This window comes from Mastigoproctus giganteus, chromosome 6 (genome assembly GCF_048544385.1).
Source record: "Mastigoproctus giganteus isolate SK-2022 chromosome 6, ASM4854438v1, whole genome shotgun sequence".
Lineage (NCBI taxonomy): Eukaryota > Metazoa > Arthropoda > Arachnida > Uropygi > Thelyphonidae > Mastigoproctus > Mastigoproctus giganteus.
The window spans coordinates 71,378,755-71,395,760 of record NC_143580.1 but is presented as its reverse complement, the minus strand read 5'-3'; the positions used below and the strand labels follow the sequence as shown (position 1 = coordinate 71,395,760).

Sequence of the window (17,006 nt, the reverse complement as noted above, 5' to 3'; positions counted from 1 at the left end):
GGATACGGGACATGATACTGCTATGGGGGATGTCTTTGTGTGTGCGCGATGCAAGGAGTGTATCGATATCAGGCAACAACTCAGCGTTCTTGTGGGCCTATATGAGAGCTTGAAGGACAGGGTGGATGCCCTCGAAGAAACTAAATTGAGGGGCCCATCAAGCTCTCAGCTGCCCACATCAACGCCAGAGCTTGCACTTGGGCATCGCGTGACACAGAGGCAACCCCCAAGGCAGAATGCGCTGGTCCCGAAGGAACTAGTAGTTGTTGGTGACTCTATTGTCAGGGAAACGGGGAACATGCTTTGTAAAAAGGATAGGTGGAACAGGACCAGGGTATGTCTGCCAGGGGCAAAGGTTGATGACGTTGTAGAGCGAATATCATCTTTTAAGGGCACAAAAGGTGATATAGTTGTACACGTTGGCACTAATGATATTAAGAGTAGGAGACCGGCAGAATTACTTAACAAGTACAGGTCACTGTTGAACAAAAGACGAGAATTAGGGCTGAATTTGAAAGTGTCTGCAATTCTGCCCAGACACGATAGGAGGGAGTATATGATGAGAGCCTTGTCGATCAATTCGGCCTTGGAAAGATTGTGCAAGGCTCAAGGGGTAGAATTTTTTTCAGCCTGGACTGTACTTGTTAACAGGAGAGATTGCTTCTACAGGGATGGGATACACTTAAATAGAAAGGGTGCAAGAATATTTGCTGATGCTATCGAGGCAGTGTTAGGTGGGTCGGAAAACTGCTAGCTTGGGGGTAGACAAAGACCAATAGATTGACAGTAGCCACTGGCAGAGGTGAAAAAGATTCTTGCACTGCTTCTATTAGAATGAGCAGAAGCCTGAAAAACAAGATGCATGATATTTCAGAGACTGCTGGGAGCCATTGCGGTACAAGTAAACACATGGGTTGTGTTAGGGTAGCTAAGAATAGAAACAGGTGCAGGTATACTTGCGTGTACACCAATGCTAGGAGTTTAGTAAATAAATTTTATGAATTTGAGGTATTGCTCAAAACATCAAAGGCAGATATTGTTGGGATATCAGAGACATGGTGTCACACAGATATAAGGGATGCAGAACTGGAATTTAGGGAGTACAACGTCTACAGAAAGGATAGACAGGATAGGAAGGGGGGAGGGGTTATGCTATTAGTTAAGAAACACATAAAAACCAAGGAAGTGAAGCCAGTTGACATCGCTGGACAGTGCAGTGTTGAGTCAGTTTGGTGTGACATAAGCATTGGGAGATCAAAATTGAGAGTAGGAGTGTGCTATAGGCCTAATGACTCTGATGAGTATAATAAGAAACTGTACAGGGAAATAGAGTGGGCCAGTAAATCAGAGAGTCTTATAATGGGAGATTTTAATTTCCCAGATATTGACTGGAATTTGGGGGCTGGTCACTCACACACTAGCAGGGCTTTTGTGGATTTATTGGATGATTGTTTTCTACATCAGCATGTTCAGGAGGCAACTAGAGGGAGTAATACTCTTGATTTGATTATCAGCAGTGATTCTTCATGCATTAAGAATCTGCAGATAAATGAACCACTAGGTGGCAGTGACCACAGTGTGCTGAAGTGGGATTTACTCAAAGAGGTAACTACCATTAGGGGTAAAGGGAAGGGTTATTGCTTCCGTAAAGGCGACTACGATGGACTGAGACAGTATTTAAATTCTATACAGTGGGACCAACTGATGATGTTACCAACAGCAAATTCAAAATGGGAAGCATTCAAAGAATTAATCTTGGAAGCTACTAGGCTTTACATACCAACTAAGAAATATTGTTCAAGGTTTAGGCCAAAATGGATGTCAGATGAACTAATGAGGCATATGGCAGAGAAGAAAAATGCATGGGATACTTACAAATTAACACATGACACAGAAGCCTATGATAGATACAAGTTGATATGCAACCAAGTTACAAAGGAGGTTAGGCAGGCAAAGGCAGATTACGAGAAATCCTTGGCAAGGGATGCAAAGAAAAACAGCAAAGAGTTCTTTACTTATGTAAACTCTAGAAGGAAGGGGATGAATCAGATTGGTCCACTTGATATTGATGGGTCAACTGTTGATGACCCTGCTCAGGTAGCTAACAAACTAAATGAATATTTTGCATCGACATTCACACATGAGGAGTTATTCAGCGAGGGGAATGCCAGAGGTGTATTCAACTCTAGCAGTAAGCTACAGAATCTTGAAATAACTGGGAGTAAAGTGGAGGAGAAACTGTTGAAGATAAACACAAGAAAGGCACCCGGGGTGGATGGGATCTATCCAGTTATATTAAAGGAGGCAGCAAAGGAAGTAAGCAAACCCTTTGCCATAATTATGAGAGCTTCCTTGGACTCAGGGGAGGTACCCATAGACTGGAAAGGTGCAAATGTGACCCCAATTCACAAAGGAGGATCAAAGGCTGACACAAGTAATTATAGACCTGTGAGCTTAACTTCTGTTCCAGGAAAATTAATGGAGGCACTGGTTAAAGAAGCACTGCAGGATCATTTAGACAAGACTTCAGTTATAGCTCGGACACAGCATGGTTTTGTTAAGGGGAAGTCTTGCCTGACCAATTTGATTGGATATTATGATGCAATCACAAAAGAACTGGATGCAGGGAATAGCTTTGATATTATATACTTGGATCTTAGAAAGGCTTTTGATACTGTTGCAGATGGAAGACTGCTACACAAATTGGAGCAGCGTGACATTGGAGGCAAATTGCTGCTATGGATAAAGGGGTGGTTGAGGGGGAGAAGACAGAGAGTGGTAGTCAATGGACACTGCTCATCGTGGACTAATGTTATTAGTGGAGTCCCTCAGGGCTCAGTGTTGGGTCCATTATTGTTTTCTGTATTTGTAAATGATATTGATGATGGTATATCAAGATTAATGTCCAAGTTTGCAGACGATACAAAGGTTGGCAGGGTTGTCAAGGACACTACTGACACTATGCTGCTGCAACAGGATCTGGAAAGGTTGAGCAGATGGGCTGAGAGATGGCAAATGAAGTTTAACATTGACAAATGTAAAGTACTACACATGGGAAACAGCAACCCCACAGCAACATATCAACTCTGTGGTACTACGCTGACAGTGGTAGAGAATGAAAAGGACCTGGGGGTGGTTGTGCAGGCAGATACGAAGTTCTCTGAGCAGTGCAGACGGGCTGCAAGAGTAGCTCATGGAGTATTGTCAATGATATACAGGAATTTTTCCAGCAGGGATAAGGAGGTGATTATTCCCTTGTAAAAGGCAATGGTCAGGCCACACCTAGAGTACTGTATACAGGTCTGGAGGCCTCATTTCAAGAAGGATGTAGAGCTGCTGGAACGAGTACAGAGAAGGGCAACAAGATTAGTGAATGGAACAAAAGGGTGCTCTTACAAAGAAAGGCTTAAGTTTTGCAAATTACAGTGTCTGGAGACTAGGCACCAGCGAGGTGATCTGATAGAGGTGTATAAAGCCTTGAATGGTTTGAGCATGCTCAATGCTGATGGGATTCTTCCTCTAGCTCAGAATAATAACCTGAGAGGGCATAAATTCAAATTGAGGAAAGACAGATGTAGGATAGACGTGCGGAAATTTGCCTTTAGCCAGCGGGTGGTTGGTTGGTGGAACAGACTTCCATCCCTTGTAGTGGAGGTTGATAGCCTAAATAAGTTTAAGGCTCAGCTGGACAGGTATTTTGAACGAACAGAGGGGTGAAGTGGAAGTGGGTTTTTTTTTTTTTTTTTTTTGGCTGATGCTGCATAAGCTTGCTTTCTTGCATCAAATGCCTCTACTAATGCTAATGCTAATTTACTACGATACAGTACTTTTTAATTTAACTGATAAGTTTAAAAATCAATTATAATCATTTCCAATTAATGTCAAAGACTTCAAAAAGGGAACAAAGCATTTTTCTGTAAAATTCTTAGAAAAAACTTCAGAATGCACTGAACTTTTAAAACTGTTTCAAGGAACTATCTGCTCCCCCTAATGTTTTTTGTTTTACTTCTTTAGGAAAACCATGATACAACAGTATACCAAGTGGACATGCATACAATCTGAATCATTTAATAATATTACGAGAAGAGTCATAATTTAAAGGAAAATTTATGCTCAGTAATTATCACAATTTACCTTGTGGTGATTTGTGGTGTGTTGCTAGATGACTGCCTCAGAAAATAACCAGATAGTTATTAGTTTTACATATCCACAACTTCTAGTTTCATATATTAGTATCAATCACTTCAAAGTAGACAGGTTGCTGAATGGTTCCCATAAAAATACTGGATACACAAGGAACGTTTGGCACACAAAAAAAAAAAAAAAAAAGTTTCCATTGGAAAGAAAGATTATAGAAAGCAATAATAATCTAAAATATAACGGAGCAAATCTGAAACTTTATTCAAAATGATAATCTATAACATAAATTACAAAAGGTTGTAAGCTGGGGCCATATAATCTGTTTCAGAAGAATTCAGTCACCTTTATAGTTTATCACCCGAGCTGATCCTAAACATTAACACTAAGGAGAGGGCGCTGACTCTCTTTAAAAATTACAGCTGTGAATTACAAGCTCCGAAAAAGCGATAAGTGTTTGCCTTTTTATTTACATAATTGTTATTTTATATTGTACTTTATACGTAGTCTTATAGTTATAGTTACGCTGGTTATTTTTATTTTAATTTAGATAAAGAGTTTTTGTAGATTACTACTTAATATACGTAAAACTGTTATTTCGTTCAAATCTTGCAGCCATTGTTTTTTGTATAGAGTAGTAGGGAATTCAAATTTTTAATTGTGGTAACTAGGTAGCTCTAACGTTGATGACGTTGTAAAGCATAATTATATAGCGTAATACACATCACTGCATTTATAGTGTCGACAATTAATTAATTAAATTTATTGATCTTATTAATTTAAAATATCATGCCCCAGATTAGAGCAGCAAAGCAACGGGCACAAAGTGGCAGGAGTGCTGTGACTTGGGGGAGAACTCAGGATGGCGATTCTCCAACGCATCACAGCCTAAAAAAAATGTGCAACTTGTGAAATGTTTGCCGAACTCTCTGGAACAGAACATGATCTAGCCAAGGAGGATGTCTTTGTGCGTGCAGGTGCAGAGAGTGTCTAGAAATTAGGCATCAACTTAGCATTCTACTGGGCGTCTATGAGAGCTTGAGGTGTAGGGTAGATGCCCTCGAAGAAATTAATATGAGAGGCCCGTCAAACTCTCAGTTGCCCAACTCAACGCCAGAGCTCACTCCTAGGCATCAGGCAACACAGCGGCAACCTCCAAGGCAGAATGCGCTGGTCCCAAAGGAACTAGTTATTGTTGGTGACTCTATTGTCAGGAAGAAGGGAAATATATTGTGTAAAAAGGATAGATGGAACAGGACCAGGGTATGTCTGCCAGGGGCAAAAGTTGATGACGTTGTAAAGCATATATCATCTTTTAACGGCACAAAAGGTGATATTGTTGTACACGTTGGCACCAATGACATTAAGAGTAGGAGATCTGCAGATTTACTTAACAAGTACAGGTCAATGTTGCAAATAAGTCGTGAGTCGGTTAAATTTGAAAGTTTTCTGCAATTCTGCCCAGACACGATAGGAGGGAGTACATGACGAGAGCCTTGTCAATCAATTCGGCCCTGGAAGGAATGTGCAAGGCTCAAGGGGTAGAATTTTTTTCAGTGTGGTCTGTGCTTGTTAACAGGAGAGACTGCTGCTACAGGGATGGGATACACTTAAATAGAAAGGGTGCAAGAATATTTGCTGATGCTATTGAGGCAGTGTTAGGTGGGTTGGAAAACTGCTGGCTTGGGGGGGATTCAGAGACTAAAAGGTTAAAAGTAGCCCCAGGCAGAGGTGAAGGTGATTCTTGCACAACTTCTATTAGAATAAGTAGCGACCTGGAGCGAGGGGTGCTGGGGTTTCAGGGACTGATGGCAGTCATTGTGAAACAGGTGGGTATATGGGATGTGTCAGAGTAAATAGAAATAGGTGCATGTATTCCAATGCTAGATGTATAGTAAATAAATTTGATGAATTTGAAGTGTTGGTCAAGACATCAAAGGCAGATATTGTTGGGATATCAGAGACGTGGTGTCACACTGATATTAGGGATGCAGAATTGGAATTTGGGGAGTACAATGTGTACAGAAAGGATAGACAGGATAGGAATGGGAGGAGGTGTCATGCTGTTAATTAAGGAAAACAATAAATCAAAAGAAGTGCATCCAGTTGATATAGATGAACAGTGCACTGTTGAGTCAGTTTGGTGTGACATAAGCACTGGGATTTTAACTCCCCAGATATTGACTGGAACTTGTCGGTTGGTCACACACACTAGTAAGACTTTTGTGGATTTATTGGATGATTGTTTTCTGCAGCAGCATGTTCGAGAGGCAACCAGAGAGGGTAATACTCTTGATCTGGTTATCAGCAGTGATCATTCGTGTATTAAGAATTTGCAGATAAAGGAACCACTAGGTGGCAGTGATCACAGTGTACTGATGTGTTGTTGTTGTTATTTGGTTTTTAGGAGCATTAGCAATTAAGGCCATATTGCTCCGGGATATGCGGTGGTCATTCCCTGACCTTTCCGCATCCTCCGTATTTGGTGGTGACGGGCTCGAACCCCGGTCTAATCAAGAAGCGTGTGCTACGCACTGCTGCTCCTTCCCACCTGGCTACAGAGGCGCCTACTGATGTGTGATTTACTTAAAGATATAATTACCATCAGGGGTAAAGGAATTTGCTTCCGTAAAGGTGAGTACAGTGGTCTCAGACAGTTTTTAAATTCTGTACAGTGGGATCAACTGACGATGTTACCAACAGTAAATTCTAAGTGGGAAGCATTCAAGGAATTAATCGTGGAAGCTACTAAAAGTTTCATACCTATTAAGAAATATTGTTCAAGGTTTACACCTAAATTATTATCAAATGAACTAATGAGACTCGTGACAGAGAAGAAAAAGGCATGGGATGCATATAAATTATCAAGTGACAAGGAAGCCTATGGCAGATATAAGCTAGTCTGTAATCAGGTCACAAAGGAGGTTAGACAGGTGAAGGCAGATTAAGAGAAATTCTTCGAAAAGGATGCTAAGAAAAACAGCAAGGATTTCTTTACTTATATAAACTCTAAAAGGAAGGGGATGAATCTGATTGGTCCACTTGATATCGATGCTTCGACTGTTGATGATCCTGCTCAGATAGCAAACAAACTGAATGAGTATTTTGCATCTACATTCACACACGAGGAGTTATTAAGGTTTGGAAATGGCAGAAGGTTATCAAATTGTAGCAGGGTGCTTAATGATTTTGTAATAACTGAGAGCAAAGTGGAGGGGAAATTGTTGAAGTTAAACATAAGAAAGGCACTTGGGATGGATGGGATCTATCCAGTTATATTAAAGGAGGCGGCAAAGCAACTAAGCAAACCCTTAGCCATAATTATGAAAGCATCCTTGGACTCTGGGGAGGTCCCCACGGACTGGAGATGTGCAAATGTATCACCAATTCACAAAGGGGGATTGAAGGGAGACACGAGTAATTACAGACCAGTTAGTTTAACTTCTGTTCCGGGTAAAATAATGGAGTCACTGGTTAAAGATGCATTGTAGGATCATCTAGACAAGACTGCAGCAATAATTCAGACACAGCATGGGTTTGTTAAGGGAAAGTCTTGTCTGACAAATTTGATAGGATATTATGATATGGTTGCAAAGGAACTGGATGCAAAAAATAATTCTGATATCATATATTTGGATTTCAGGAAAGCTTTTGACACTGTTGTGCATGGAAGACTATTGTACAAATTGGAGCAAAATGGTATTAAAGGTAAGTTGCTACAATGGATAAAAAGATGGTTGAGTGGGAGAAGACAGAGGGTGGTAATCAATGGGTGCTGCTCTTCGTGGACTAATGTTATTAGTGGAGTCCCACAGGGTTTTGTGTTGGGTCCACTGTTGTTTTGTATATTTATCAATGATATTGATGAAGGTATATTAGGCTTAGTGTCGAAGTTTGCAGATGATACAAAGGTTAGTAGGGTTGTTAATGACAGTAATGGCAGTGTGTTATTGGAACAGCATTAGCATTAGCAGAGGCATTTGATGCAAGAAAGCAAGCTTATGCAGCATCAGCCAAAAAAAAAAAAAACTTCCACTTCACTCCTCCGTTCATTCGAAATACCTGTCCAGCTGAGCCTTAAATTTATTTAGGCTATCAACTTTCACAACAAGGGATGGAAGTCTGTTCCACCAACGACCCGCTGGCTAAAGGCAAATTTCCGAACATCTATCCTACATCTGTCTTCCCTCAATTTGAATTTATGCCCTCTCAGGTGATTATTCTGAGCAAGAGGCAGAATCCCATCAGCATTGAGCATGCTCAAACCATTCAAGGCTTTATACACTTCTATCAGATCACCTCACCGGTGCCTAGTCTCCAGACACTATAATTTGCAAAACTTAAGCCTTTCTTCGTAAGAGCAACCCTTTGTTCCATTCACTAACCTTTTGCCCTTCTCTGTACTCGTTCCAGCAGCTCTACATCCTTCTTGAAATGAGGCCTCCAGACCTGTATACAGTACTCAAGGTGTGGCCTGACCATTGCCTTATACAAGGGAATAATCACCTCCTTATCCCTGCTAGAAAACAGGATTTGATTTAGAAAATTTGGGCTGATGGGCTAAGAAGTGGCAACTGAAGTTTAACCTTGACAAATGCAAAGTACTGCATATGGGTAGAAGTAACCCCAGAGAAATGTACCAACTGTGTGGTACTACACTTAAGGTGGTAGAAAATGAAAAAGACCTGGGAGTAATTGTGCATTTAGATATGAAATTTTCTGAGCAATGCAGACAGGCTGCAAGGGCAGGCCATGGGGTTTTGTCAATGATATATAGGAATTTTGCTAGCAGGGAAAAGGAGGTGATTGTCCCTCTGCATTTGTCAGGCCATGCCTTGAGTACTGCGTACAGGTCTGGAGGCCTCATTTTAGGAAGGATGTAGATTTCCTTGAGCATGTACAGAGAAGGGCAACAAGATTGGTGAGGGGAATGAAGGGATCCTCTTACAAAGAGAGGCTTAAGTTCTGCAAATTGCAGTGGCTGGAGACTAGACACCTGCGCAGTGATCTGATTGAGTGGGTTGAATGGGTTGAGCACGCTGAATTCTAATGGGATCCTTCCACTTGTTCAGATTACGAACCTAAGGGGCCATAAATTCAAATTAAGAAAAGGCAGATGTAGAATAGATGTATTCAAATTTGCCTTTAGCCAGTGGGTGGTTAATTGCTGGAACAAACTTCCACCTGTTGTTGTGGAAGTTGATAGGTTAAATAAATTTAAGGAGGAACTGGAGGACAGGCATTTGGGGGGACTGGTGTGATTTTTTTTTTTTTTTTGGCTGATGCTACATAAGCTCATACACTTGCTTTCTTGCATCACATGCCACTAGTACTACTACTAATTACAAGTTTATTCAGCTAACTAAATGTGTCTTTGTGTTGGAAATTCTCTTTTCCACCTCTGATTAACCATTAAATAAGCTATTTAATTTGCAAATATACATTGAGCCAATGTTTTTTTTTTAACTTCTGAAATTTAATTATTAATTTCCATGTAATGCCTTTCACAAATCTACAATTTATAATTTAAATTTGATTGCACAACTTTTATTTTTTTTAGAAAAAACATTTTTCGTATACAAACAATTCAGAGGTGCACTAAAAAAAAAAAAAAGGACCATAAAGTTAATTTGTACAGATTCAATATGCAAACTGCTATGCTCATCTGGCCACAGAAATTAAGATTGTTACTGAAACTTTATTATTCTGGCTATTAGAGAAAAAAGGTTAAGGAATACAATTCTACCTAAATAGCAACAGTGGATGCAAAATTTATTAAAAATCAAAAAAATAACCATAATGAAAATTGAATGTAACTACAATGAAACAAAGTAAAAATAAAACTTATAAAGTAAAAATAAAACTTACTTATTGAGAAATTACTGAGGATTTACATGCCCGTTTTTTTTTTTTTTTTTCAGTTTGTTTAATAGAGAGTAATACTGAACTATCCAGGTCAGAACTATAGGCTACATTTTAAAATTCAAAAAAAAAAATCTAACACCTATTTTTTATCAAAATGAAATACGGATTTTGGGTACATAACACAAGAATTATGAAAAGCAGCTTTTTTAAATATATATATATATATATATATATTTACATATTTAAAAAAAGGTCTATGTTGTGCAAATTTAATGCATTTCTTTTATTCAGTTATTACAGTGTGTGATAAGTCATCTTTTACTTTATTTGATATCTCAATATAACACCTCCACAATAAATAGCACATTACCATTACAAGTGGCATGATGCAAGAAAGCAAGCTTATACAATAGCAGCCAAAAAAAAAAAAAAAAAAATCCCATTTCACCTATCCATTTGCTCCAAGAGTTTGCCCAGTTCTTCCGTGAATCTATTTAATCTATCAACTTCCACATCAACAGATGGAAGTTTGTTCCAGCCATCAACCAGTTGCTGGCTAAAGGCAAATTTCTACACATCTATTCTGCAAATTTCTTCAATTTGAATTTATGCCCCCTCAAGTGTGTAATCTGAGTAAGAGGAAGAATCCCATCAGAATTGAGGTTGCTCAAACCATTCAAAGCCTTATACACCTCAATCAAATCTGTAAGTGCCTAGTCTACAGATGCTGCAATTTGCAGAATAACTTACTTAAGAGGGAGTTTATCGAACTCCCTGTTAGAGTTCGATAAACTTTTGGCATTTCCTTTGCTAAATAATTCCTCATGTAATCAAAGGGACAATCACCTCCTTATCCATGCTAGCAAAGTTCCTGTATATCATTGACAAGATGCCATGAGCTGCTCTGGCAGCCTGTCTGCACCGCTCTGAAAACTTCATATCTGACTAATCAAACTTCATACCTTCATATTAGCCCCAGGTCTTTTTCATTCTCCACTACACTGAGCATACTTCCACTGAGCGTACTTCCACACAGTTGGTACATTACTGTGGAGTTAATGCTGCCCATATGCAGTACTTTACGTTTGTCAACGTTAAACTTCGGTTTCCACCTCTCACCCCATATGCCCAACTTTCTTAGAGCCTGTTGCAGAAGCGTACCATCATTACTGCCATTAAAAACCCTGCCAACCTTTGTATCATCTGCAAACTTTAACAGTAAGCCTGATATACCTTCATCAATATCATTGATAAATACAGAAAACAACAATGGCCCCAACGCCAAACCCCAGGGGACTTCACTAATAACATTAGTTCACAAAGAGCAGTGTCCATTGATTGCCATTCTTTGACTTCTCCCACTCTACCATCCCTTTATCCATAGCAGTAACTTGCCCTTGATTCCACACTGCTCCAATTTGTACAATAGTCTTTTATGTGCAACAGTATCGAAAGCTTTCCGGAAATCAAAGTATATGATATCAAAATTATTTTTTGCATCCATTCCCTTTGTGACCACATCGTAGTATTCAATCAAATTCATCAGTCAAGATTTGCCCTTAACAAACCCATTCTGTGTCTCATCTATAGATGCATTCCTATCTAGATGATCCTGCATTATTTTTTTAATTAGTGACTCCATTATTTTCCCCAGAACAGAAGTCTAACTAACAGATCAGTAATTACTTGTGTCACCCATTGATTCCCCATTGTAAATTCGGGATACATTTGCATATCTCCAGTCAATATGGACCTCTCCTGAATCCAAGGATACTCTCATAATTATGGCTATGGGTTTGCTTACTTCCTTTGCTGCCTCCCTTTAATATAACTGGATAGTTCCAATCCACTCCAGGTGCCTTTCTTATGTTTATGTTCAACAATTTCTGCTCCATTTTGCTCTCAGTTATTACAAAATCATTTAGCTCCCTGTTAGAGTTCGATGAACTGTTGGCATTTCCTTTGCTAAATAACTCTTCATGTGCAAATGTAGATGCAAAATACTCATTAAGTTTGTCGGCTACCTGAGCAGAATCATCAACAGTTGAACCATTGATATCAAGTGGACCAATCTGATTCATCCCCTTCCTTCTAGAGTTTACATAAGTAAAGAACTCTTTGCTGTTTTTCTTTGCATCCTTTGCCAAAGATTTCTCATAATCTGCCTTCGCCTGCCTAACCTCCTTTGTCATTTGATTACAGACTAGCTTATATTTACCATAAGCTTCAGTGTCACCTGATGTCTTTTATGCATCCCATGCATTTTTCTTCTCTTTCATGGGTCTGATTAGTTCATCTGACATCCATTTAGGTCTAAACATTGAATAGTATTTCTTAGTTGGTATGAAAAGCCTAGTAGCTTCCAAGATTAATTCCTTGAATGCTTCCATTTAGAATTTCCTGTTGGTAGCATCATACAATTTAAAAACTGTCTGAGACCATGATAGTCACCTTTACTAAAACAAAAACCCCTTTCCTTTACTATTAGCAAGATAGTACAAGTTAGCCACAGTTTTTTGCTGCACCAGACAAAAGAGAAATAAAGTACAAAAATAGAAATTATGCTTCCTGCTTCACATAGGTAACAGTCCAGTTGCCATTTGAATTTCCCCTCAACTACCTACAAAAGCAACTTCTTTCAGCAATCATTTACTTGCTATCTGAAGGAAAACTTTCTACAATATAGTCTAAACCACTTCTGTATTTTGAATCTATGGCCCCTTATTCTGGAAGTTGTTGTAACAATGAAAATTTGCCTGATGGTAGTTACATCTCTAAGTATATCCCACATCAGTATAATGTGATCTTTGCCACCAAGTGGTTTCTTTATCTGCAGATTCTTAATGCATGAATAATCACTGCTGGTAATCAAATCAAGAATATTACTCCCTCTGGTTGCCTCTCATATATGCCATTATATCCAAAAAAGTCTTGCTAGTGTGCAAGTGACCAAACAGCAAGTTCCAGCCAATATCTGGAAAGTTAAATCCCACATTATAAGACAATCTGATTTACTGGCCCATTCTATTTCTCTGTACAGTTGTTTGTTGTGTTCATCAGAGTCATTATGCCTATAACACACACCTACAATCATGTTTGCTTTCCCAGTACTTATGTAACACCAAACTGACTCAACATTGCACTGGCCACCTATGTCAACTGGATGCACTGCCTTAGCTTTAGTTTCCTAACTAACAGCATAACCCCTCTGCTCTTCATATCCTGTCTGTCCTTTCTATACACTGTACTCCTCAAATTCAAATTCTGCATTACTTATATCTGTGTGACACAATGTCTCTGATATCCCAACAATATCTGCCTTGGATGTCTTTTTTCCAGCATTTTAAAAATTCATAGAATTTATTTACTACACTCCCAGCATTGACGTACATGCAAGTATACACCGATGAGCCAAAACATTATGACCAGCGAGTCATTATGCAAATTGAAGCAACTGCAGGTGAATTATGCGTGGGTCAGGAAATGGTATAAAAAACACACCTGATATTGAGCTCTGTTAATCAGTGTTACTCAATGCTCGAGGTGTGCGAAGGCTCTCACAGATGGTACGTGGCAACAGAAGGGCGACTGTGGCACAACTCGCCGGTAATTGGAATGCTGGTGACAGGAGAAATGTGTTACAACACACAGTTCATTGAAACCTGCTGAAAATGGGGCTGCATAGCTGCAGGCTGCTCTGAGTACCCATGCTAGCCACTGTTCACCGGCAACAGCGCCCACAATAGGCACACGAGCATCAAAACTGGACCTTGGGTGATTGGAAGAAGGTTGTCTGGTCTGATGAATCACATTTCTAGTTGCACCATGTAGACAGCAGGGCACGTATGCATTGTTTACCTGGGGAAGTGATGGTGCTGGGATGCACCATGGGATGAAAACAAGCCGGTGGTGTCATGCTTTGGGCAATGTTCTGCTGGGATACCCTGGGTTCAGTCATCCATGTGCTGGGCACTCTGATGTCTACCACCTACCTAAACATCATTGCTGACCATGTACACCCTTTCATGGCAACGGTCTTCCTCTCTGCAGTGCTGTCTTTCAGTAGGATAATGCATCATGCCACACCACCCGGATTGTTCGAGACTGGTTCGCAGAACATGAGGAAGACTTCCAGGTATTGCCCTGGCCTTCAAATTCCCCACACATCAATCCCATCGAGCATCTGTGGTTTGTGTTGGAATGGCAACTCTGATCTGCGGCGTCTCAACCACGGACCTTACAGGAGTTAAAGGATCTGCTGGTTACATGTTGATACCAGATACCACAAGACACATTTAGAAATCTTGTAGCATCCATGCCTCGCTGGGTACGAGCTGTTTTGGCTGCACGTGGAGGACCAACATCATATAAGGTAGGTAGTCATAATGTTTTGGCTCATCAGTGTACATGCACCTGTTCTTACATGTAATCTTGATATTTACTATTTTTTTTTAACGCAAAGATATTCTTTTTCTCATTATTAATATGAGCACACAGTAAGTAGCATTAGTAGAGGCACATGATGCAAGAAAGCAAGCTTATATGGCATCAGCCAAAAAAAAAACCCTTCCCATTTCACTGATTCATTCATTCCAAATGTTTCTCTAGTTCTGCCTTGAAGTAATAAAATTTTAACTAACCAGGACCATAAAGCATACTAATAGTTGATACATGTGTTAGCACCACAGTTGCAGTTGCTGTGAGACTACATTTTTATGCAAAAGCATCAATACATACCAGATCAGTTGGATTTAGTATATCCTCCAAAATGAAATGGATGAGAACGAAATTTGGAATAAACACACTCTCGGAATGAGCTGTTATTTGGTTTTTTGGAGAATTAGCGACTAAGGCCATATTGCTCCGGGTATATGCGGTGGTCATTCCCTGACCTTTCTGCATCCTCCGTATTTGGTGGTCACGGGCTCGAACCCCTGTCTAATCAAGAAGCGTGTGCTATGCACTGCTGCTCCTGCCCAACTGGCTATGGAGGTGCCAATCAGAATGAGCCTTGGGGGAATCTGGCAAAACTGTAGTAAACATTTCTTCACTTGAATTTGTTTATTTTAACTTTGACGGCCAAGGAGGTTAACTGTTTGGAAAGTAGTGGTGGCTGGCTTAAAGCTGGAGTGATTACTAGTGATTATTACTTGGCATCACAATACATGCAATCGTTTTCGCGCATTAAATTTACTTTAAATGTTTTAAATTTAAATCTCACGTAGCTAAGTGGCACAATGCCGGAATATAACCCTAGGGGCTCACATCTGGTGAGTATGGGCTTGGCACACCCAGGGTCCTGAGCTGGACCTCACCATTCTTCTCTTTCTTGGTGATTCCCTTCTATTTCTGTCTGTTTGTATGCCTCTCTCTCTCTCTCTCTCTCTCAGAGATAACTCAGATTTTTTTTTTTTTTTTTTTTCTGGTGCAGCAAAAGCCTCAGGCTTCCTTGCACCCTATGGCTAATAATAATAAAAACAGTACACGAGTTTAAATTAACTGTAGTTCAAGCCTATACAACGGCTAATTATGGTAATGTTCTTATGCTTTACATTTTGTTAACTTCTTATCACGTGTGGCCACTACTCGAGTATAAAAAAAATTATTTAAGTTTTATATTTTTCGATTCTGTAAAGTCACATCAATTCGGCGCTTTACCAACTTATATCCAACCCATGTGATTTATACACAAAATCTTACTACTCTGTGATTTTATGATATGACGTCGGGACACTCCAGTCATACTTTAACCCATAACATAATTCTGATTACGTGGTAAACCTGATGTCCATTACTTACAAATAATAAAAATAGACAGTTCAACACTAATCGGAAAGCGAATTTTCTAATGGAGGATTCTGCATATAAAATTCTTGTAAGTTTCTCATTATATATCCAGAGACATAATATACAACATCATACCTATTGAACTAAACTTCCATGCTTACATTTTTTTTTTTTTTTAAGATGGCGCTTTGGTCATTACTCTTGCTTATTAATAGTTTTAAAATAATGCATACAAGTGCATCATTAACGCATACATATGCATCATTAATTAACTAATACATTATGTATGCTTTAATGATTAATTTGGACAGAGATATACTTTGTATTATTTATAATTAATATAAAAAGCAATAGATTTTATTAAGCCGAAGGCACATCTCGTTAAAACGCCGCTGAATTAAGAGAGAGCCCTTAAAGTTAAGATTTAAAAAATATATATAAAATAACTACCACTTTTATTAAATTAAGGTTTAATAGGTGAAGAAGCGGAAGCCAGTATATAGAGAAACTTCTGAATAGTTTCATAAATATCATACAAAATACAGCAATTTAAGTCAATAGAATTATTACTGACAATTATCCATCTAAAATGTTCTTGAATCTAGTCCTCTAAAATTTTCATACATGCAACATATTAATTCTTCAGAAAGACTGAATGCCATATAATTGGCTGTTTATTACTGTCTATCAAGTTGGTGGTATTGCATAAGGTAAAATTTTACTTATAGTTCCATTCAGGTTCGGGCCTTTGTAATCAACTTGGAAATTTCTTTAATTCTCGGCATTTTCTGGAATTTTCCAGGCTCCTTGTTACTCAACTAATTTTCTTAATTCTTTCTCTACTAGCTTTTCTGTAGTACTTTTCTAAACTTCTTCCCTATGTTTTTTCAGTTATCAGGGCCCCAAAGCTCAACTCCAACACTTCATAAAAACTAATTCCCAGCCAGGGCCGGCATAATGGCTCGACACTTTTCCAGACTCACTACCTTCCATACCACTCCAACAAATTTTTTATTGCCTTCGCTGACTGGGACACTACTTTATATGAATATCGCGTTCCTTTGTCAATCTGGCTAATCCCTTATTTCTGGGATTCCCTTTGTCCTTCCCAGATCTTAGCTTTTTCTGGCCTTCACGTAGACAAAAAAAAAAAAAAAAAAACCTATTATATTAGGGTCCCCGGTAATTTCTTGCATATACCCATATTTCTATTATGT

General features: G+C 39.1%; 1 protein-coding gene across 3 annotated transcripts in view; it reads right to left on the bottom strand.

Annotated features, from left to right (window-relative positions):
- Positions 1–15,951, bottom strand: part of LOC150084402 (NADH dehydrogenase [ubiquinone] 1 alpha subcomplex assembly factor 8-like) — a 69,068-nt gene extending 53,117 nt beyond the window's left edge. Inside the window, exon 1 of one of the 3 annotated variants that reach the window (XM_090376039.1) lies at positions 15,925–15,951. The gene's annotated coding sequence lies outside the window, so the exon portion shown is untranslated. Of the gene's footprint in view, positions 1–4,134; positions 4,195–15,801; positions 15,894–15,924 lie in introns of those variants that run through there. The other 2 variants (XM_090376040.1, XM_090376038.1) reach the window with 2 other exon arrangements.
- Positions 15,952–17,006: the final 1,055 nt, after the last annotated feature.